General features: G+C 40.1%; 1 protein-coding gene and 1 pseudogene across 1 annotated transcript in view; both read right to left on the reverse strand.

Annotated features, from left to right (window-relative positions):
• PTPRG (protein tyrosine phosphatase receptor type G) overlaps positions 1-24,659 on the reverse strand; it is a gene marked incomplete in the record, with an annotated part of 820,292 nt that overhangs the window by 190,984 nt on the left and 604,649 nt on the right.
• Positions 14,773-15,506, reverse strand: LOC102499386 (protein SREK1IP1 pseudogene; annotated as a pseudogene).

A 24,659-nucleotide genomic window follows, 5' to 3' on the forward strand; every position in this document is an offset into this window, starting at 1 on the left:
TCTCTCCCTCTCACTCTCACTCTGCCCCTCTGTGGTCAAATTAAAACAAACAAACAAAGTTAAATAAAATTATTCTTAAATAAAAAAAAAATTCTGGGAGTTGGCATAAGTGTACCTCCAATTGTGTGACAAAAAGCTCAAGCGCGGGGGGGGTTAACACACTGGTAGAAGCACAAAACTTTTTAAAAAAGAATTATTTTATTTATGTAACTACATTTTTTATTATATATATATAATATATATAATATATAATATATATTATATATATAAAAATATATATAATATATATTTTTAACTCGACCAGAGAGAGAGAGAGAGAGAGATAGTAAAAAAGCAAGCCAGCTGCCAGGTCTGGGACGTGAACTGTGGTCGGTCATGTGAAATTCCCATGCCTTAACCACCATGCCACCTTCTGGCCCAACATGCAACATTTTTGTGAGGTAAACATTCATGGAATATACCACATCAAAACTGTATTTGAGGAAAAATCCTATTTCCATCACAGGAAGGAATTGATTGGAATTTAAAAAATAAAATCAAAGCCCAGAGAAGGATCCAAGATCAAACAGAAGTTTTAGGCAAAAATAGGACATCTGATTCAGTCTGTGGAGATGTTCATGCCAGTTTAACTACCTATAGTGACTCTAGTACCTACGGGAGATGCCAAACGGCAGCAAATTACTCTCATCCCTGTCATATGCACCTGTGCCATTGATTTTCCTTCCTTCACCAAGAGTATATATTACTTTTTCTACCCTTTAATCCTGGGCTTGTCATATGACTTGCTTTTGGTTAATGACAAATTAGTGAACCTGATGCAGACAGAGGCTTATGAAGTGTACGGATTCTTTGGAATCCTGAGACCACCAGATGGGGATTCCCAAACTAACTTATTAGAAGAAGAGAGATCACATACAGCAGACATAGGCATCCCTGCTGAGGGGATTCTGGAGTTGCCGGTCTGCCAACTACCAGACAGAGGAGAACAATCAGGTAACCTAGTTCAGGTTCCATTTCTGGTCAGTTCTGATTATAGCATCTCTGTCTCCCATACTCAGACCTGGTCTCATCTGAGTTAAAGGACCTAGCCCCAGATTCTAAAGAACCTCATACACCTCATAAATGCCTTCCACAATGTCCACTCTACTCCACAGCCTCCACTGCTGGTTTCATGGTTCAAGCTGAGAAAACGGATATAAAGAAAGGCAGAGGAAATAGAGGCTATAAGTTGGTCAACCTAACTTACTAATAATACTATTCTCCAGTCTATGCCTTGGTTCCAAAATTCAGGGTGGGGAGTTCAAACAGTATGTTAATAAGTGCATTTGTTCCAGTAAGGCACAACCCTAACTAAAATAATCCTTTCCACTCACTGTTTCAATCAATTTGACACATTAAAAAAAAATCACAGACATAAATAAGCTAAGCAATTTGAGCAGATTTTCAATATGCCAGGGAAGCAGGTTGTTTTTAGCAAACCATGCTTATATTCTGGTCTCTATCCAGGGTAGAGGAGGCCAAGGGATGGGGTAAAAATGGAGTTCTGAGTCAGGCATGAACCTATGGAGCTTCAGTGTCTGCATCTGTGAAATGGGGACACAACCTCATATGTTGTTATGAGGATTCAAAGTGCAAAGACTGGAGTGCAAATGAAGCCCTGATAAGAGATGGATAATACAGGGCAGCAAGTTGACCTAAATAGTCAAATTTAACGACTGTCAAACAACAGCAATTTTATCCCTGCGCTTCTTTATATATGTGGCTCTCAAAGTAATACTCTTTGAATTCAAATTTCAAAAGATTCAAATCTATGTTTTATTTGACATCCACTCAATTTTGTAATATGCTGTTCCTTTTAAAGCCGCATGAGGAGTTTTCCTGGCTCTTGAAATTTGCTTCCTTCCACTTTCAGATCAAAGGAGTTATGCCGTAATACAGAGAAGGCAGCAATTGCACAAATGAGCTTAAAATGGACTGGAAGAAACAGACACCCCCTTTCCCTGCAGAGTTTATGCTCTCACTGCAAAACTTAGCTCCTGGCACTTCCACTTCAGAGCAGCTTTTGTGGCATTAGTCATCTTCAAAAGGATGGCACATAAACACGAGAGAGGGTTCTGAATTAAAGCGTTTCAGTTGTCTTTAGCTATAACCAAAATACACACACATCGGCAGTATAGAAAACCATGACACGGAGGGTTGGACTAAAGGCCAAATTCATATAAATGCTGATGAAATCTAAGCTTCATCATTTTTGCCTCCCCAAATAATAGCCCACCAGGCTTCTGACTTTGTAGTTAGAGGAGCCTGATCTCACATGGCCAACTAAAGTTCAAATCCTGGCTCTGGCAGCTTGGAAAGTATGCTTGGCATGTGTACCCCAAATCCCTACAAGATGGAGAAATGCATGAACATACTCCACTGGGAGGTGCTTTCTCCCTTTCTTCCTCTGTCTCTTTCTGGGCAAGGACACACAACCTGTGGCAATTAAAAAAATACTAAAAGCCCACCATGGGATTCAATCAATCACTAAATTAGTAGCCATGTTATCAATAATCTCTAGAGATGTGTCTATAATCCAAACTCTCCAGGAGGCGCTGTGGTCAGTCCTGCTGGAAGCAAAATGAAACCCAGGCAGGAAGACCCCATCAAACTACATGTGCCTGTATTCAGATTCGTGCTGTCATCTGTACTTTTCCTTTCCTCCATGCCGTTTGGCCCTTGACTTGGATCCTGATAATTTTCTATCTATCAAGTCCTGGCCATCTGCTAAATAGGATGGCCAAGAGAACCTACTAGCCTTGAAACTGACCCTGCCAGCTGCTCCTTTCATACCATAAACGTTACATCCAGCCAATATCCTCTTGTGGGGAAAAGGATTTATGCCTGTGGAGGGCGATGGCTACTCTGTTAACCACGGCTGCAGCGGAAAGTGACAAACAGTGGGGTCAGAGACTCTGCACGGCTTTCCCGAATGGCAGAGATGATGACCCAGCTACCGCAGTGGCTACCAGTTAACTGTATTCTGAAGCTAAAGGACAATGGCAGGCACTTCTCCTGAGCTCAGAGACCTCCACAGCACTTACCTAGAGAGTCAAGTAGCAAGGATGCTACAGCTTCCTTCATTTGACTTCAACATCTTGGTTACCATTCCCCAGATTTTGGTTCAGGATGCTGACAAGAAGTTCCTGGCACAGACCACTAATATACTTGGCTATGTCACACTACTGCATTTCTGTTAGCCCTTAGGCAGAGACAGTCTCAACCAGCTTCCTTTATTAATAAGTGAAACGCTTGTCAATAATTTAGGAAATGTGTCTATGTTTAAGAAGATAATTTTAGCACCAATCCACTAACTGCTGAGCTGTATTGAAAACATCCTTCTTGTTAGGACTCACTTTATTATATTAATTTCTGTACGTATAGTCAATAGACTTGATTTCTGGTGTAGAAATTTCTTTTTTCCCCTTTTGATAGTCCAACATTGGTTTCTATTTTCTCCTGACTGTCATTTCAGAAATGGGACTTTAAAAAGCCAAAGTTGAGGTGCATTTAGTATTCCAAACTGCCATGGAGTCAGGTCAGGGAGGAAAATGCACAGTTCAGGATGAGGTGTTGGTCAGGGAACATGGAGCGCCACAAAGCTGTCGGACTTTTCTTGAAAGGAAGGATTTTATTTTCCCAATCAGCTAAAGGCAAATAACAAAGCATGGGTTCCCAGTCAGGAGACTTCCTTTAAATTCAACTACTAAGATTCTAGATTCTAGATCATATATTAAGCCTAACTGAATAGATATGCAAAACATCACTGAGGCTTCTCATAAGAGCAGGAAGAGCCCCTTTCAGAGGGAAAGGGCATGGCCTTGTATCATCATCTATTTTCCAGCACTTGACAGGGACAGACTCCTGGGACTGGTTTCCATCAGCAGAAGAGAAAAATCCTAATTCCTCAGCCAAGGAGAAAGGATTAATAGGAAAAGGAAACATAATTATAAATGCTAATAAGATTTGACCTCCCCCTCTTCAAATGGAACAGCAGCACTGACATGGCTTTACCTACTGTTAATTCATAGTATCAGTGGAAACTAGTCAACTCACAAGTTATTCATTTCCAGAGAATTGAGATTTGTGGCCAGAGAAGGCCACTGAGGAAATGAACATTGAGTTCTTGCTCCCACCTCCCCAGACCACCGAAGTATTTACCATCTAGTTGTCAGACTTGGCTCAGAGGAGCCTGTTCCTGGAAAAGCCAACCCTCACAGGGCACAACTGTGGACCTTGCCAGTAGAAGGCTTGCCTACTGTCAATACAGGCCATTTCTCATTTTCATGAGGATAAAACTGTCCTGGGCTGGGTACACGATTCTATTTCCACTGGCGTCGGACTCCCCCCACATTCCATTTTAAAACCAAAGCAGAAGGGGGAGAGAGCAGGCAGGCTGGGGCACCTGGAGGATGGTACTTCCCTAGGGGCCGCGATGATTTTTATCATTCTTAGTGTTTTGAACGCATTGTTCCAGAGCCAAGGAAGTAGCAGGGAAGCCTTTCTAGCAGTTTATGATGGGGGCCCTAGATCCCCCATCCACTCCTGTCAGTCACCTCAAAGTAAAGGCTGCTCCTGAACTGGAGAGAAGTGCAAGAGAAATTCCATTCTAGCAGAGCATGAGCTGGAGTCCTTAAGCTACAATGCAAACCATTTCACACAGATATTGTCATGACCTTTGAATTTAAAAAAAGTATGAGATCTGGGGAAGCCTGGGGCAAGAGCAGCTTATTTCAGGTTCAGTGACTCGCCTGCAAGTCTGGATGTGGTGTGGCAGTGCTGGACAACTTTGACTTTCTCCTGTTAATAATCCTGCCATGCACTGAAAAGCCCCAACAATATCAAAGGCTTAGGGGGGGAAGCAGAGCCGACCGTTTGCACACGTAGCAAGCGACTTCAACCAAAACACATTAGATGTGAACTCTCACCCTTGCTTTTTCATTCCCTCGAAGCAAAAAGCTGCTCAGGGCACTCCATTTACAAAAGACTCAGATTCCAGACAACACTGTGTGGGGACTGCTTTAAATCCTGACCATGTATGCAGCAAGAAAAATATAAGAGACAAGATATGTTGGAACAAAGGGGTTGCCAGATTGATTCTTCTGTTGAAAAAAATTCCTCCTTAGGAACAGGTGAGATCATTGCCTGGCATTATTACGAACAGGCAAGATTATCATGTAAATATTATATACAAAATAGTAAAACGATCTGACTCATATACAGGGTCTACAGAAAGCTCATAGAAAATGTGTATGGTTAAAAAAAAACTATGCATGGATTTAGAATGTGTTTGTATCAAAATAAATCTGCTTGTGAATTTCATTGGTCCATAAACTTTCTGAAGTCTTTTTGTATTTGTATACAGAAACAACAGGAGAAAAAAAATGGGATGGTGCCCTTGAACGAATTACAACACCCATCTATTTAAGCTCATTTATTCAACAAACAAATAGGTACTAACTGAATACTTCAAGCCATGGTTGGCTATCTCTAAGCTGGCTTCCAAGGATCTCTGGGTCTAGATATTCAGGCCTTCGTGTAATCCCCTCCACTTAAGGGTAGGTTGGATCTAATGGCTGATTTTTATACAGCAGCGTGAGGCAAAGGCATTAAGACATTACTTCTACAATTAGGCCATGAGAGATTCCAATCTTACAAGCAGCTAGCATGTCATTTCCATGCTTTGGTGCAGTAACTGGTCATGTTGGAGAAAACTGCATGACCTGGACTGAAAGTGGCCTCTCAGCAGCTATGGAACAACTGAGCTCCTCAGCCCAACAGCCTTTGAGAAACTGAGTTCTGCTAACGGCTGAACTGAACCTGGAAGCTGATGGCTTCCCAGATGAGCCCACAGTCCCAGCCGAGACCTGGACTGCAGTCTGTGAGTATCAGCGGACCCACAGAAGCTGCGAGATGACAAATGTGCATTGTTTTAAACTGCTAAGTTTGTAGTAGTTTGTTGCACAGCAATAGATAACCACATGCCAAGAAATGGAGGGAGGAATAAGATAAACCACTGAACAAATTATAGTGTTCCCTCTCAGAGCTCAGAGTGTAGGTCCAGCTCCCACAGAGAGGAGGGCCCTGCTTTCCATAAAGAATTTACTTACACTGCTGCATCAGCTAAGAAAGGTGGTTCCCACCCTCCTGAATACATTTTTGCCTCTCACAGACCTCAACTGCTATGTTATCATGTCACAGATTCTAGACTTTGAAGGGAAGCAATGTTTTGAATCTACATTCCAACCAGGAAAACTGGGCAAACATAAGTAAATCCCAAATGGAGTATGTGATATTATGAGAAAAAAAATATACACAAGTACACACACACAATAAAGAGGAGGTCTTCTAAAACTTATGGAAACTACATATTATGAAAAAAAAAAACTATGCATGAATTTCAAAATGTTTTCGCACCCAAATAAACGTGTACTCTAACCCTATTTTCCCACAAGTTTTTTGAAGTGCTCTCATGTTTAAAATTTTTTATCCACTGCTCTAAGCTTATAACTATTTCACTTTTCATTTCTGGTTCATGAAGCTACTTAAAGCAGGTCATAGAATTGGTCATAAAAAAAAAAAATTAAGACCCTCATTCTAGAGGGATTCTGCCCCATACATGGGAAGGGATGCTGCTGCTTAAGAGGGCAAAAAGAATCTGAACAGGAAGGCCTTTTCTGTTCAATCACATTTCTACCTGGCTGTCCATGCTTCAATCATGCCTAGGCAATGAGGTCTCCATTTTAAAATGACCCAAAGGACAAAGTTCTATTAACGTCTTACAACTGGGCTCAAAGTGCCTGGCAGGAAGGTGAACAAGAATTCATTCACATCCCAACTCTACACCTGAGGGAACCTTCCAGATCTTGCTCTAGGTATCTCTTCCTCTGTCTCCTTTAATATTATCCTTTATAATAAACTGGTGAGTGTGTGTCCCTGAGATCTGTGAGCCATTGTAGCAAATTTATCAAGCCAGGGGTGGCGGGTCATGGTGTTACAGAAAACAGAAAGCAAGAAACCAAGTGCCACTCAGAGAGGGGGAACTCAAGTTTATTACGCCGGCCGACCCAGGGAGTTCGTATTCCAAAACCTGGGCCCCAACTCGAGGAAGTTAAAGGGGTTCTATAGTCAGAGTTCAGGGATGTTGCAGAGGAAGGAAACCCAGAAAAGTCACAAAACAGTTGCAAAACAGCTTGTAACATTCCTTAGTTCCTATAGAGACCAGAAAGCAGGCAATTGACTAAAGTAGAACAGAAATACTTCCTGTTTGCAAGCAGGATCCATATCAATGGGAACTCCAACCTGTAGCTGGTCGGCAGTTCTGTGAGTTTAGACTTATCTGCAGGGGGTGGGGATGCATCTTGTGGAACTAAGCCCTTGACCTATGGGCTCTGATGCAGTTTCCAGGTGGACAGCATCAGGGTGTTCACTATAGAGCGGATGACTTGCATACGGATGGGGAGAAATCCCCACACATTTTGGGATCACTGAAGTGATCTGTGTTCTGAGTGTAGAGTAGGGGAAACTGAGTCTGAACGTTTCTTTTCTCCACAGAGCAACTAAACATCAATAATTAATTTTGGGACAAATAGTTTTCAGATTTTTGTTTGTTTGTTTATGTTGAAACAAAATGAAAACCCAATAAATTACAGCTCTGAACCTAAGAACTTCATAATGAAAGCTATCCCTCGGCAGGAGCAGGGCATAATGAGTTAGCCTGAGTTGCAGTTATTTCAGATTCACAGTAACCAAGTACGAAATGAATATACATGCAACACTTTTTTTTTCGGGAAGGGGGGGCATATATCTACTCTGTGCATCCTTTGGAGCACTCAGTGATTGTTCCCATAATGTAGTCTCTGAAGATTGATTGAGCATCAGTTCAGTCTTCTAAGCAAGACCTCATAGACCTTTGCCTATTCCAATCTGTGCACTCAAGTAAGGGGTGTGGTGCAGGATACTATGAGAGAGACTTAACTCCCTGCCATTGTCCCCAGAAATAAAGCTGTTCACTTATCTAAACGTTGCACTTCATCCACAGACAAACCAGTGAAAATTGCTTTTAGGGGCTACTGTTACAGTTGCCAGATCATCTGATTTAAGAGCCTTACTTAAGCAATGGTTTTTGGGTGAAGTACAAAGAGATCTTTTACATGGACAAACATCCCTATATTCACAAATTAGGGAAATTCCTTTCCAGGAAGTAGTAGTTTAAACAAAGTTTGGCCTCATTTCAAGAAAGACATAGATTAATGCTAACTGAACAGTTTGGCTTTGTATTTAAAATGCACCTGAGTTCAACAGAGGATAAAATTAAATTGCAATGAGGAATGACAAAATCTTTCCCAGCAGGCCTTGATTGATAAAAAGTACCATTTGTAGCAGAACAGAATGGAAAACCAGAAAGTTTGTTCCTAGCAATCACTGCCTCACTGAATCAACTTTTTCTCCTCTGAGAAAATAATATGAATTCTTCACAGAGCATGCCACCTACTTATTTAAGTAACAATGCTCAGCATCTTGCAATTCCTCCAGCTGGTTAGTTGGAAAAAATGGCTCCCGTGTGTGAAGAGTGTGGGTAACACTTAACCACAAAGAGGCTTATCTTATAAAAATTGCCAGTGAAAAGAATTTGGGAACAGAATTCCATAGAAAGTAACAGATGTATCTCCTGTAGGTGAATGAGTTGAGTTCATCTTAAACAGCAACTTGAAAGTACCTGTAAGACTAGTATAGCGGTTGAGGAGAGGGGTTTTTGAAACCAGCTTCTACTTAGCTAGGATGATCATGGGAGAGTTAATCGCAAACTAGTCATGTATCAGTTTCCTCATCTGTAAAGTGGCGTTACTCCCTGGTTAACTTCATAAAGGTGTTAAGAGGATTAAATGAGTGTTGAGCATACATACACAATTCTTAAAACAAACAAAACAAACAAACAAAAAAACCCACAAAACTGTAGCTACAGCCCTTCTTCCTGTAAGGAGACTGGAATACCCTGCCGCTACCTCCTGACCAGGCACATATGCACCCAGATCCAGATATACCCCTACTTCTGGCTACGGACAGATGAATCCCCTCACTTGTACCACAGTCTTTACCTTTTGCTCTTTTATTTTAATAAAAGGATAACATTATTTTTTTACCCAGTATATCAAATAATCAAACGTAGGAATTAATTTGACTCTTCCCTTTCTTGCCATACCCTTATATGGCACATCAGAAAGTCTGGAAGGTTCTTTAATCTGTTCTCACTTCCCTTCAGCTCTTCCTTTCAAACATTGGCCTGGGCCACCACCATCTTGGAGCTAAACAACTGGTTTCTGAGCTTTCTCTAATGTACCTCAAATTCATTCTTTGCAGTGCAGATAGTTTGACCAGTTGTTCTCATCCTGGCTGACTCTTGGAATCACCTTTCCTTAACTTATAAAATGAGAGAGAGAGGGAGAGGAGAGAGAATAACAAAACGCTGGTCTGAATGACCCCGGGATAAAGTCAGCATTTGCGTATTTAAAAGCTTCCCAGATGATATCAGTGAGCAGGTAGGGAGGCAAAACACTGAGTAAGAATCTCTTTTAAAAGTAAATCTAGGGGGTCAACTGGTGGTGTGGTGGTTAAGGTGCTGGACTCCCACATGGCCAACTACAGGTCAGGTCCCAGACTTGGTGGCTTGTTTTCTCACTTTTTCTCCCTCACTCTCTCTGGTGAGTGCATGTGCTCTGTAGCAAATTTAAAAACAACAATAAAAATGATAATCAAAAATTAAATAATTTTTTTTTTAAAAGTATATCTAATCACAATACAGGCCTACTTAAAAGTGCCCCCAAATCGGCCCAGCCTATCTCCAGACTCTTATGGCCATGATTCCCATAATTTACTACTGAATCCACTAGCCTCCTTCCTTCCTCTTCTGCCAATACTCTGAGCATGTCGGCGCCTCCAGGTGTTTGCATTGCTGTTTCATCTCCCTCAGCACATTGCCAGGCTGGTGCCCACTCCGCAGATCTCTGCTCAATGTGACTCCTATGACAGGCTTTCCCTGCCCTGTTCTATGTATTTTGCTAACTTGGGCCTGTTAGTGTCCTCCCAGCATCACCCTCAGCTTGTCAATGTCTGAAGCTCAGGCCATACGGCTGAGGAAATCAGAGCAGGACAGACCTAGAAGTTGAAGTAGGCCAACGCCACTTTACACCCTCCATGTATTATAAGGGAACCACCTGTAACACCCCGTCTGTCACTGTGCTTACTGCACTTTGTTGTAATCACCTGTGTAAGTATATTTCCCCTGAATGGTATGCACTTGAAAATCACACCAGGAGTGTGTGCATGTGTATGTGCCCATAATCCCAAGAGAAAACGGAGGAGAAGAGAGGGTGGTGTGGCCATCCTCCTTGGGGAGTGATTTCTCACTTTCCCTTTGTGTGTCTGTCTTGCTCTCTAGCAAGCATACGTGCCCTATGGAAAAAAAACTTTTAAAAAATTAATAATTACATATTATTGTTAATAAAGACTGCTAAAGCGAGATTCCGGCCTCCTTCCTGCCTATGCATCTCTCCCCCTCAACCTTTTACTTTTCTGGATCAGAATTCTTACTTAAATAGTCTTCAAAATCAGGTTGCCTTAGTTTAAATCAGAGCTCCATCACTGACCAGTTGTGATAGGTCAGCCAACTATGGCCACTGGGGCAAACTGCACCCACTCCCTGTTTCTGTACATAGTTTTCTTAGAACCCTGCCACACTCATTCATTCAAAAATTCTCTATGACTGGTTTTGTGCTACAATAGAGTTGAGCAGTTGGGGCAGAAATTTCACTGGTCTACAGAGCTAGTCCTTTATACTAATCCCCACTTTAATCAATCCCCACATAAGTTTCTTAACTCCCCTGAGCCTCTGTTTCCTCAATGTGTAAAATAAGATACTAATAATACTTCCCTCATAGGGCTGTTGAGAGTCAAATAAGACAACTCACAAAAAACAGCAGTGTTAGCCATATACTAAGAATTCAATAAATAGTGAATATTAAATACTGTTAAAATCACCCATGCTAGACTCGATCCATTCAACCATCCGTCTACCTATTCATTAATTCACTAACTCATATATTCCACAAGTATTTTTCAGCACCTAATGAGTGCCAACAATGGTACTTGGATTTTTTTGTACTCCAAATACATCTATTAGATGAACAAAAGCAAAAAAGAAACATAGAAAATAAATTTTTCTCTGCCCATAAAGTGAGTTATGGAATAGTGATATAAGCATTAGTAGATATAGATTGATATTATTATTAGTTTTATTTTACTTGAAGATGTATTGTAACAGGATGCTCAGTGCCTCTCCCACAATAAACTTTCTAAAAATCCTCTGACTGACTGACTGGTGATTGTTACAAAGGGTTCACTTGCCAAGCAGGGAGGCTTCCAGTAACTGCACAGAAACTGCCTACGTTTTATGGTGTGGTATATAAACTGTGTCTGTAAATGGTACATGAAAACCTCCAAAAATCTAGAAGCAGGATTTCACAGGGGTGCTATTCAGATCTTGGTATCAATTCAAAAGGACTGAGTGCACTTGGAAATGTGTGAGTACTACAATAAGTTTGCAAAGTTCTAGACTGCTCTACGAGGCATAGTGCAACCATTCTGCTGGTAGAACGGTATAGAGAATGAGTCACATTAAAGCAGTCTGTCAGCTAACTGGAAGAGGTCTCCTTTAACTTCTCCAACTTTATTTTGAAAATTTCAGATGAAACATTTGTAAAAGGTGTTGCATGTTTCATGGTCTTCTTAAACATAATTTAAGCCTCTATAAATGAATAAAGATGGTCCTCTGAATAATAATTGAGTGACCAACTTCTAATAAAGACAAAGTTTCAGGGTATAAGAAAGGGACTTTGAAAAGTTAATGGAAAAATAGAGTTAAAGTACGAGTTTATTTTAGTGCAAAAAAAAAGAAAAGAGTGAAATCCAGGCATAGTTTTTTCATAATACGCACGTCCCATGAGCTTTCTGAAGACTTGGCATATATGTCTAGGCTAAGTATCATGGAAGGTGATGACAGAACCCTGAAGAGATTTCTGGTGAATGCAGTGAATGTACTTTACTGTATGGACACAATGTCATGTAAATTGGTTTCTCTGAACCTTCAAAAATATTTTTAAATTATTGCCTGTCTCCTAGCTTCTTGAGGTTGTGAGGTAACTGACCCACCTATAAGTTGGGTGTCTTACACTAAGCTCAACTGTAAGACAATGGCCCTCCCATTAGGTGCTGAGGCCCCAGATGAACTTTGTGCTGTGATCTGCTTTTTAACTTAATTTTTAATTGATATACAACATCAGTGAAGTACACATATTGTGAGTGTACAGTTGCATGGATTTTCACATATGCACCCTTAGCCTAATGAAGACAAACAGTTCCAGTACCCCAGAAGGTTCCTTTAAGATCCTCCAGTAGACACTCCCCCCCACCAATCCACACACATTAATGGGATCATACACCAGTCTCATTTCACTCAACACTGTAGCTGAGAGATTCATGCATGTTTTCCATACAGCAGTTCATTTTTATTGCTGTAGAGAATCCCATCATATGAAAATACCATGATTTATTTATCCAATGATTTGCTATGTTAGTGGAAAATTATTATTATAAACCATCACTAACTTGATGCAGTTTATGGAAAGGTTTTCAGCCAATAAAACACATCAGAGTAGAGTGCAACACTTCAGTAAAGAGGCAGCACAGCAAGGATTCTGAATTTAAACTTTATGCAAATGGTACCAATTGGCACTCTCAGTACTAGGGTAGCTTCTCAATCTGTCTTATGAGTATGGAGTCAGCACGATATCATGGTCAAGTGCAAGGGCTTTAGAACTGGGGAGAACTTCAGGTTTGACTTCTGGGCTCTTACTAGTTGACAGACTTTGGGTAAGTCACTTAAGCTCCCTGAGACTCAATTCCTTCAACTCTGAAATACAGACAGCACCAACCCTACTGCTTATAGCTGTTACTAGAACCGATGCAACAATCCATTTATAGAATAAGCATCTCCCAATACTGGCTGTTACCTATGACTGGAAAAGTTTTTGATATTGGAAACTTTGGCTAATTAAAAACATCATACTTAGTTCTGGGGCCAGCAGGTGGTATGATGGTTAGGGTGCTGGACTTCCACATGACTGACAATGGTTCTAGTCACAGACCTGGCACCTTAAAAAACATACTAGGCACGTGTGTGCATGCATGATCAAAATCCCAAGGAAAGAATGGAGGGGAAATCAACACCTGGGGGGATAGCCATCCTACAATCCCTTCTCCTCCATTCTCCCCTCTGGATTTTGGGCACACATGCACACTGCGCTGGCATGAGTTTTTAAGCTGCCAGTTCCAGGACTGTGGTCAACTATGTGGGAGTCCAGCAGGAGGAGAAGGGACTGTGGCATGACATGCCCCCATTGGGGGTGATTTTTCACTTTTTCTCTATCTTTGGTGAGCATATGTGCCCTATGACAAAAGAAAAATAAATCACACTGGCTTATTTTTTGAACAATCCTCCTCCTTATGTTCTCTCCCACTATTAGAATGTGCTTAGATCAATCAATACCATGCCTGGCACAGTTAAACTCTATAATCTAAGTTGGAATTAGATAATAAAGAGAAATTAATAATACTGACTCTGAGCAGATATATAAGTGACATATTAATTCTCTTCTTTGGATTTAGCTGTCAGTAGAAAGCAAACATGAGTTTCACAGTCTTTCCCCCATTATCAATCATTGTTCCCAGAGCAGTAACCCCCATGCTTAAATACTCATCCTCATGGAAATCTGTTGGTATATACTACAGAACAAAATTTTCACTGCGAGTCTGTGTAAAAGATAAACACTCTTAATCTCTTGAGGGAAGGGGAATTTTGTGTGTGTGGTTTCCAGTCATCTGCATTAATGTTGAGGAGATAAACCAATAGGGAGGTTATCTGTGAATTTTAGATACTATGTATACCACCTCCCACGAAACACGAGAGAGATTAAAATTCTTCTGGTTGGTAGTCAGGTCACTAAGGAACAGAATAGTCAAGGCTTTGGATGATAAGAGAAGAGATAAATGTGATGATAGCTTGAAAAGTCTATAGTTTCCTGATTCCCTAAAAATCTGTAAGCTTTGTGCTTCTGTGCATTTGAGGCATTTGGTGGAATACTTAACCTCTCCCCCTTATTTCCTGCTACACAGTGTGTGTGTGTGTGTGTGTGTGTGTGTGTGTGTGCTTGACAGAGAGGGAGAGGAGAGAATGGAAGAGAAGGGATTGTGGCATGGCGAGAGAGAAAGAGAGAGAGAGACACACACACACACACATATACACACACACACACACACACACACACACACACACAAAGTGAGATAGCATCCTCACAAGGATGGTCACGCCACAATCCTTTCTCTTCCATTCTCCTCTCAGGGTTTTGGGCACAGAGGCAGACACACATGGTATGTTTTCTGTGACTCAGACTGCACAGCTGGCTATGTAGGACCCAACTGTCTTCATGACCACTCCACCTGCTGGTCCTGGAATTCCATTTTAACAAAGCTTTGTCCACTCATACTTGCCCAAGAATAGAAATTACTGTATTTACTTATTATTATTTTTAAATAGTTACTTTTAAAATTAATTTAGCATGTTGAGAGGTCAACATTCCCTATCCTTGCATTTATATATATATATATATATATATATATTGCAAAGCATAATTACATAGCAAATTCCAAGGAAGGGCAATAATTTTGCAAAACAAAATTTTAAAAGCAGTGGCTCAGGTCAAAGTCTCAGTTACTTTCTGGAGAATTCAGAGTTGTTAGGGGTAGAAGAATGCTTTTCCTTTTTCCTCTTCTTTTTTTCCTTTTTGTGATGTTTCCCTTTTTTTGATTTATTCTTTTTTTCCCTTTTCTTTTCTTTCTTCTGTTATTTTTGTTTCTTTTGTTTTGAAGTGTCCTCTTCAGTGGAACTGGATGAATAGGACCTTTTTTCTTCTTTTCTTCAATTTGATTCTCTCTTTGCTTTTTTCTCTTTTCTTCTCCTTTTCTTCATTTATTCTTTTTTCCTGTAATGCCTGCAATTTACTCAGTTCTTCATTTTCCTCATCACTGTCTTCACTGCTTGTACTACTGACATCCAAAACTATGTCCCTTTTGGGGTCTACACGAAGAAAATTGCGACATTCAAAAGTCAGGTAACCAGGGTAGCCACATTTTTTACAGCCTGCTCTGACACTGTCCTTGTTGCAACCTGGCACTGCCATGACACCGATGAAAGGGGTCGCTGGAAGCTTTTGAGAATGCATTTGCTTCTTGCAGGCTGCGAAGACAACGAACACTCAAATCGTCCCCTTCCACTCGCCGCAGTTCGGCGACAGTCTGCTGAAGGCCTGTCCCTCTTCTTTTTTTTATACTGACTTTTGCACAGAACTTAAACTGTTGAGTGACAATGAGATGTAATAACAACACAAGAAACTAGAGTATTAAAATAATGACTCCCCGTCCCAGTCAAAAATTCCTCATATGAATGAGGAACTAGTCAACTGGATATTAGAATACCTGGTTAAAGTATTGTTATGTGCAACAGCCTTTCAAAATTAACACTGGGCATATTAGTTGATTGCTTCTAAGAATTTACATCAAGGTGAAACCATGGACAAGAGGAGTAGGGAACAAACATAAATACAATACTTTGGTATTGTTCAACATAAAGGGAAAAACCTGAAACTACAAAACAAAATCCATTACCAGCTAACTAGTTAAAGATATTATGGTATCAGCATTTGGTGTAACAGTGCAAAGTGGTTCAAAAAGGATAAAGAAAGTATCTACCAGCATCAATAGGTGACTATGACATATTACCAAGCCAAAACTACTGTGGAGTAGAGTTTGCCCCATTCGGGTGACCTGTACTAGCAAAAGCTTTTGCAACCTCTGACAGAAGTAAAAGCAATTATTGGTAGTTCCCTCCAGAAGATGTGATCAAGGGCATGGACGTCTTCCCTTCTCCTTAATGAACCGCATGCTGCTGAAAATCTGAATGAGCAGGATCGTTTTTAGGACCAGAAAAAACCTTATTTGCATTTTGAAAAAAAAATTTTATTCACATGTCAATATATGTTATATATAAATTTTGACATTTGCATAAGTACCAAATTTGGTATATATAATTTGTGACTTCAATCTGCGTATATATCAAATTTGGCATTGTATCAAATATATGAATGGTAAATAAATTAATTATAGGCGTTTTGGAAAGTGTTTTAGTGAAGACTAACCTTGGATGAGTGGCAGAACCTGGGCCATCTTGGTTTCCAGCTAGTCACTGTATGCCTGACAGTGTTAGATGTGAAACCAGAGCCTGGGGGCTAGTAGGAGGCATGGCGATTAAGGGCACTGGATTCACACGTGGCTGACCAAGGTTCAAGTCCCGGACCTGGTGGCTTGCTTTCTCACTTTCCTTCCTTTCTCTCTCTCTCTGTCTCTCTCTCTGATTAAATTAAAAATAAATAAGTAAATAAAGTGAAAACAAACAAACAAAACCAGAGCCTGGCTTCTTAGTGGCTGGTAATGGTCCACATTCCCACACAACTAATTTTTCAATCCACTTCTCCCACATGGAGCTGGATGGGAAGATGCCAATACTGGATATCTCAGTGGACTTCAAAGAGGCTGGCCTCGCCTGACTGCAAGGAACATCGGAAATGCTTTACTAAATAAGAGGAGCTGTTTTCCCAAATAGGCCCAGGGTATAATCAGTTCTTAGATAGGAATTATTGCTTTCTTCCCATGAGTTGTGATGTATGTGATTCTTTATGCTCAGTGGGATTTCAGGTGATATGGTCTATTTGGAAAAATGAATAAGACTAAATAAATAAACTCCACAGTGATCACTGGAAGAAGAGTCACAGCAGAAGCATCAAGTGTGGACATCTGATGTCCAACGAATACAGTAAGTGGCTTGCTTTCTCACTTTCCTTCCTTTCTCTCTCTCTCTGTCTCTCTCTCTGATTAAATTAAAAATAAATAAGTAAATAAAGTGAAAACAAACAAACAAAACCAGAGCCTGGCTTCTTAGTGGCTGGTAATGGTCCACATTCCCACACAACTAATTTTTCAATCCACTTCTCCCACATGGAGCTGGATGGGAAGATGCCAATACTGGATATCTCAGTGGACTTCAAAGAGGCTGGCCTCGCCTGACTGCAAGGAACATCGGAAATGCTTTACTAAATAAGAGGAGCTGTTTTCCCAAATAGGCCCAGGGTATAATCAGTTCTTAGATAGGAATTATTGCTTTCTTCCCATGAGTTGTGATGTATGTGATTCTTTATGCTCAGTGGGATTTCAGGTGATATGGTCTATTTGGAAAAATGAATAAGACTAAATAAATAAACTCCACAGTGATCACTGGAAGAAGAGTCACAGCAGAAGCATCAAGTGTGGACATCTGATGTCCAACGAATACAGTAACCTTTGACATGAGTTGCTGTTTTACTTTCCCACTCAAGGTTTCTTACAGACCTCTCCCTCTCTCTCTCTCTCTCTGGGACGTGGTAATGTTTCCAGTTAAACCAGATATCAGTTACATTCTCTTTCATCTGCAAATCTAGTTCAGATGTCAGTCTCTGCCCCTGTAATGCCCAGATAGAACTTACAAAGAACCTCCCAATGCAGGTGGCGATCTACTTGTCCAAAATAAGAATGCCCTGCACTGCACCTCACTCTCCTGCACTACGTGGCACCTAGTGCTTCATGGTCACTGCTCCACTTCACCTACAACAGCACTGCTATGGTGTGGATAACAGTTTGCCACCCTGCCTCCCCAAAGATTCATGTTTTTGAATTTGGTCTTAGTGGGAAGTGATTGGATGGATATTCTCCAAAAGTTCGTGTGTTGGAACTTGGTGGTATCGTAAAGGTGTTAAGTGAAAATGGAATCCCTTCTTGGTATCCCAGAACCTTTGGGTAGGATGGAATTATTGGAGCAGAGTCCCCATGACTGAGCTCTGGTGTGTAGGGAGAGAGGAAATGAGGCAGTCAGAGCTGCCTGGATTCAGACCAGAACTAGGAGAAACTTAGAAACAGCTGTTCTGCTCAAAATCCTGCCCTCTGCCATATTGGAGTTTCATCAGAAGCTGGCCCCTAAATCTGGACCACCAAACCATCAGCTGAATAATAAACTGGTTTCTTTATAAGTTCACCCAGTCTCGGATATTTCTATTCACAACTCAGAAATGGACTAAGACAAACTGTCTAAGAACGAGTCTTCATTGTTATACAGCAGGCTCTAGCAAGTAAGATTTTGAAAAACAAAAAACAAAAAACAAAAAAAACCAAAACAAAACAAAAGGTTAAAGACAGACAGCAGCTACAATGTGGTAGTAATGGGACTCAAACCCAGGGCCATGGTCTTTCTGATACAAACTAGGACATTATCTATCTCATTGACTCATACACATAGTTTTCCTTCCAGGCCCTGTGATCATTTAGCTCATACTTCAAATCACAGGGACCACCTCTCCCAAATTTTTAAAGTCATACAATTTTTTTTTTGAAAGAGATTTTTGCTTACAAAGCATGTGTGTTTGCCAGAGAGACAGAAAGAGAAAGACAGACAGAAAATGAGAAATCACCTCCCAGGGAGGATGGCCATGCCACGATTCCTGCTCCTTTTGAGATCTAGGGCATGCACACACATGTACCTGGCATGAGTTTCAAGCTGCTGGGTCGAGGACTCCAACCATGCTTGACTACATGGGAATTCAGCAACATAACCATTACACCATCTGCTGGTCCCAAGTCATACAGATTTACACACAACTGAGGGCTTTGGGGACAGACATGCAAAACAACAATCAAATTCCCTAACTAGTATAGGGAAAACAATATTTCTGTAGGATAACCAATATGTAATGTGAAACAAAGATTCAGGGTGAATAATATCTCAAAAAATCTATGTTAAATGACAGGTTCCTTCTACATCAGGACTCATCGGAGAGCCTTTATTATGTTAAACTACACTGTCAGTCTGTAAGTGGAAGATAGACTAGACTAGACAGCATTTCCCAGGACTCAGTCAAGGTTGAGCAGCTGCCAGGGGGTGGTGCTCTTCAAAGTGTGGGAAAGGCTGGTCTGGTGAATCCGAAGCATTGCCTTCAGCAACAGTTCAGAGTTACAAAAGCACAGCCTGTCGATGTGATTTAACTTCTCTACAGCTGCACAGAGAAGAGAACACAGTTCTACTCATGGGACTCACATGAACAATTCTAGGATGATGAAATCTTAAATATTATTCTGCATAGTGTACACGAACAAGGAGAGACCAGACTCCCTCACTCTGGCTCCTAGAATTTTTCCTCCACAAAGTTTCTAAACCCAGAATCACTTCACAGAGCCCTGCTATCTCCAAACCAACAACATTCCACAAAGCACTCATGCTTCAGCCCGCACAGCTGGCTTCCAATAATTTATACAGTAAAAGAGATGCCTCTTAACGCCCCAAAGTGTGCATACTCAGATGCCATTTCAAAGATCTAGTGTTATAAACTATTTTCATTGATTACAGAGGACCTACCAATTTACAGCCTTTGCAATTCCTACCAGCCAGTACTGTACATGGCGAGAAAATGGGAAACAATTGAAAAGACAAATGAACGCCCATGCTCTTAGAAATGTGAACGGATTGTATGGAACAGAATCCTGATGTTCTGCAACATTACTTAGTCTAGAAATATGAAGCAATACAAATGCTAATGGGACCGTATGCTACCTTGCAAACTCTATTGCATTGTTGGTTAACTTTTCACACACACAGGTCCTGTCTCGCTGACAAACTTGCAAGGCAGGGCCTGAGTATGGTTCCTTTTTTTAGCACCTACTCCAGTGCTAAGCATGCAGACACTGCTGAATAAATCTCTGCTGAGTGGATAAATGCCTTCATATTATGGAGGCATAAAAGGGTATTTACTTATTTTGTACTCAGTGCAGTCATGCTGGTGAGAATATTCAGCACCTTATTATGGAACATCTGATGTAATCCATACTAAAATAAAAATCACTTTTTGAGCATACTGAAGAAAAGAGAGTGTTGGTCACCAGTGGGTAGTTAAGTGGTGATTAATTATTTCCAAACATGGCTTTTCTCTTATCCTTTCTCTTTCAGTTAGGGGCTCATCAGGAGATAGAAACCATACCTGTAATTTGAATTGAGAAAATTTAATATAAAGAATTGTTAACAAGTAAAAGGCAATAAATAGCAAGGAGAGAAAAATGAGAGCTCTACGGGATACAGGGAAAGCTAATGCATGAAGAGATCCTTAACTCTAGAATGGAGAGGGAGTAAATAAGGAAGAAACTAAGAACTCAGAAGAGGGCCTTCCTCACAAGATTGATATTCAGACCTCTGGTTAGTGTGTGAATGTCACAGGAACACATAGGCCATGGCTTACTAATTGCCAGGGGACATGTTGGTGATGGTTTACAGGAATGGCCCATCAGGTGGCGAAGAAACTTGCTGAAGTGAGATCTGGCCGAACACATCAGAAGAGTGGCTCATTTGGCTATTGAGAAATTTACCAGAAAGCATGGGCCCAAATGAGTCTGAGGAACTGCTAATAATATGCATAGGCTGGAGTTGAAAAGATGGAGCAACCCATCCAATGGGGAAAACCCGGCTGAAGGCTCTGGGCTGTAACTGTTGTGAGAGCTGCTGAGATGAGCCCCGCCAGACCTTCCTCATGCTGATCAGCTGCCTACCATGCCCAAAAGCAGCACTTAGAAGTGGGAGGGGAAGTCTCACCCCACTATTTCCCTTTGTAGTGCTCCCTAGAACACTCCATTGACAAAGTCTAGCATTGTACCAGTTACCAAAGCAGAAATGTTCACAGGGTTTGGCAGCACAAAGTTAGGCAAAGTGGAGCAAATGCATAATTGACAGGTAATAAATAGTTACTGGAATACTTTCCACTAGTGACTTTGAGTAAGAATGGAATCCCCATTGGTTCCTCAACAGAAGCTAAAAATTATACAAGACATTGATTAAAAGCTTCTTTCTCTGAAACAGTAGAATGAGAAACTAGTAAGTCCTTAGCACAGTGGCCATAATAAACAGATGTTCAATAAACATGTAATGGATAAATGAATTAGTAATCAAATAAATGTCTTTATTGTTTTACCTTTGTGACTCTGGTTAGTTTGGTAGTTTCTGAAAGGAATACTTATATCAGTATTTAAACATCAATATATGTAATTTCCACATTTCCCTTGTTATGAGATTAGTTAAAAAAACTTTAATTATAATATGTAATATATATTACTCAAATTTAATAGATATGGAAACATTTTCCAGCATTTTACATACTGTTATTTATAGCACAAATAAATATTTCTTCAAGCTAGCAGGTTACTGTCTGAGACTTAGAAATATTTTTTTTGAGTTATAAATGGTCATCTTCATTATGTCATCTGTTATTATAATATTTCCTGCTCACACATATATATATATATGTATATACATATACATAAACAAAAACTCAACTACTACCTTACTCCATAAGCAAAAATCAACACAAATGATAAACCCAGAAAGCTTCCAGAAGAAACATAAGCTTAAGATTTGTGATAAACAAAAACTTAGAACCCAGAAATCAGCTATCATAAAAGAACCGCGGTCGATTACATGGGAATCCAGAGACACAGCCATTACGCTAACTGCTGATCCCTCATGCATATATTTTTTAAGGCTGAAGGTGTATCAGTGCCCCTTTAATAGTTCAGAAGCTTCCTTTTTATGGACACATGAGGATACAAAGATCTTATATTAGCAACTGATTAATCATTTTACAGAATTATGCTTCATCATATGAGTGATTTACCATACAGATAGTTGGAATAGTCAGTTCCCATAATGCACCTAACAATCAGAATCTATTTGCAACATTTTTTTTCTTTTTCTTTTTTTTTTATTTACTTTTTTTAATACATTCAATTACATTATTTAGCTTACAAGGTGGTCATTTCAATATATGAACATTTCTCCCCGGTCAAGTTGATCAAAACATAACAACACTACCTCTCTGTCTCAACAATGCTATCTCCGTATCCCTCCTCCAAATATTCTTCCCCAGGCCCCACTCCTCCACACACCCCACATCTGGCATTCACATCCACCTCTTGTGTTTGTACATCCTTTAGCCCGTCAGTTTCAGTTATAGAGTGTGGACATTCGGTATATATTAAGTGGGGACATACAGTGTCTCTCCTTCATAGCCTGGCTTGCTTCATTCAGCAGTAAATCTTCCATATTCTTCCACTTTCTGTCAAAAGTCAGGGTTTTGTTGTGCTTAATGGCTGAACAGTATTCCATAGAGTATATGTGCCACAGTTTTTCAATCCATTCATCCGTATGGGGGCATTTGGGTTGGTTCCATGTCTTAGCAATCGTGAAAAGTGTCACAATAAATATTGATGTGCAAGTACTGTTCCAATGAGTAATTCTTCTGTCCTTTGGGTAGATGCCAAGAAATGGGATCGCTGGATCATATGGCAATTCTATTTGTAGATTTTTGAGGAATCTCCAAATTGTTCTCCACAGTGGTTGGACTAATTTACATTCCCACCAGCAGTGTAAGAGAGTTCCCCTTTCACCACACCCCCACCAATACTTATCATTCTTTGTTTTTTTAATCTTAGCCATTCTGACTGGGGTTATGTGGTGTGATTGAATGTATTAAAAATGTAAATAAAAATAAATAATAAAAAAGAAATGTTTAGCACCTCAAAATAAAATAAAATAAAATTGTGTGACTTCTTTAACTCAGTAATAAATTTGCTTTTTATGGGGCCAGCACGTGTCATCATGTGAAGGTGCTCGACTCTTGACATGGCTGATTATCATTTTAGTTTTGAATACAGTGGCTTGAGAATCATGCCTGGCATATGTGTGTGAATGACCAAATTCACAGACCAGAATGAAGGAGGAGGTATTGTGTTATGGCTATCTCCCTGAGGATTAATTTCCCACTTATTCTCTTTATTGTCTCTGTCTCTCTCCTGAACACACATGACTTATGCAAACGTGAGAGGTATGGGTTCAGATTCATCTTTCTACAGGTGGTAATCCAGTTTTTCCAGCACCATTTGCTGAAGAGGTTTTCCTTTTCCCACTGGATTGACTGGTACCCCTTGTCAAAAATCAGTTGACTGAATGATTGGGAATTTATTCCTGTGGACTCAATTCTGTTCCATTGGTCCACACGATTGTTCCTGTGCTAGTACCATGCTGTTTTAATTACCACAGTTTTGTAGTATATTTTTGGGTCAGGGAGTGAGATGTCGCCCACTCCACTCTTCTTTTGTAGAATTGCTTTGGCAATGCGGGGTCTTTTATTATTCCAGATGAATTTTATGATTGTCTTTTCTAAATCTGTGAAGAATGTATCTGGTACTTTGATTGGCATTGCATTAAATAGGTAGATTAATTTGGGTAGAATTGCCATTTTGGTTATATTAATTCTTCCAATCCAGGAACATGGGATGTCCTTCCACTTTTTTTGTGTCATTTTCAATTTCGTTTTTTAGCTTCTCATAGTTTTCCTTGTGGAGGTTTTTAACTTCTTTGGTTATTTGCAACATTTTGATTAAGACAATTCATCATGGGCATGTCAACTGTGAAAAGCGAGACATAACCAATTTCTATTTCCATAACTAACTGTTTCACATTTTTCTTGTTTTCCCTCTTAACTGGAACACCTTGAATACCTCTAACTTATAGGTGAGAGAGAATCTATCTGGTTCATCAGGAAATCAAGTTCTTGATGTTGAGAGAAGCCCAACATTAATATTTCAGTGAAAGTAATCAAGACAATGATCACTCTTCTTTTTAATAGGTTTGTATTAATATGAAGGGACTTCAGGGCCAGCAGGTGGTACAGTAATCAAGATGCTCGACTCCCACATGTCTGACCATGGTTTGAGTCCTGGACCTGGTAGCTTGAAACTCAGACCAGGTGTATGTGCATGCCCAATTTCCAAGAGGAGAATGGAGGAGAAGGGATTGCAGTGTAGCTATTTCCTCAGGTGTGTGTGTGTGTGTGGGGGAAATTTATTGCTTTCTGTCTCTCTGTCTCTGTCTCTCCAGCAAGTGCACATGCCCTATAGAAAAAAATCTCTCAAAATAAAAAAAAGAAGGACATTCAAAAAGTATAAGGAGAAACAGAATTTAAAAATAAAAATATAATCTTTTTCTTTTTAAATGTAAATTCCATGAAGTTCAAGACACCTTTGTAAGTAATGATACCAGCCAGTTAGTTCATCCTGAAAGAACTGAGGTCCTGGAAGTTTAGCCATGTCAATGCAGTTTTGCTTGGTTTTACAGAATTAACTGAAGAAATGGGTGCCCTTAAAAGATTAAGATTAGGAACAAGAAGTCAGAAGAAGCCAAATCAGAACTGTTAAGTGGATGTCTAATGATTTCTCATTGAAACTGTTACAAAACTGCCCTTGTTGGATGAGAGGGATAAGCAGGAGTATTACTGAGCTAGAGGAGGACTCAATGCTGAAGCATTCCCAGGCATTTTTTCCCACTAAAA

The sequence above is a fragment of the Tupaia chinensis genome, unplaced genomic scaffold, assembly GCF_000334495.1.
Source record: "Tupaia chinensis unplaced genomic scaffold, TupChi_1.0 Scaffold000569_1, whole genome shotgun sequence".
Classification (NCBI taxonomy): domain Eukaryota; kingdom Metazoa; phylum Chordata; class Mammalia; order Scandentia; family Tupaiidae; genus Tupaia; species Tupaia belangeri.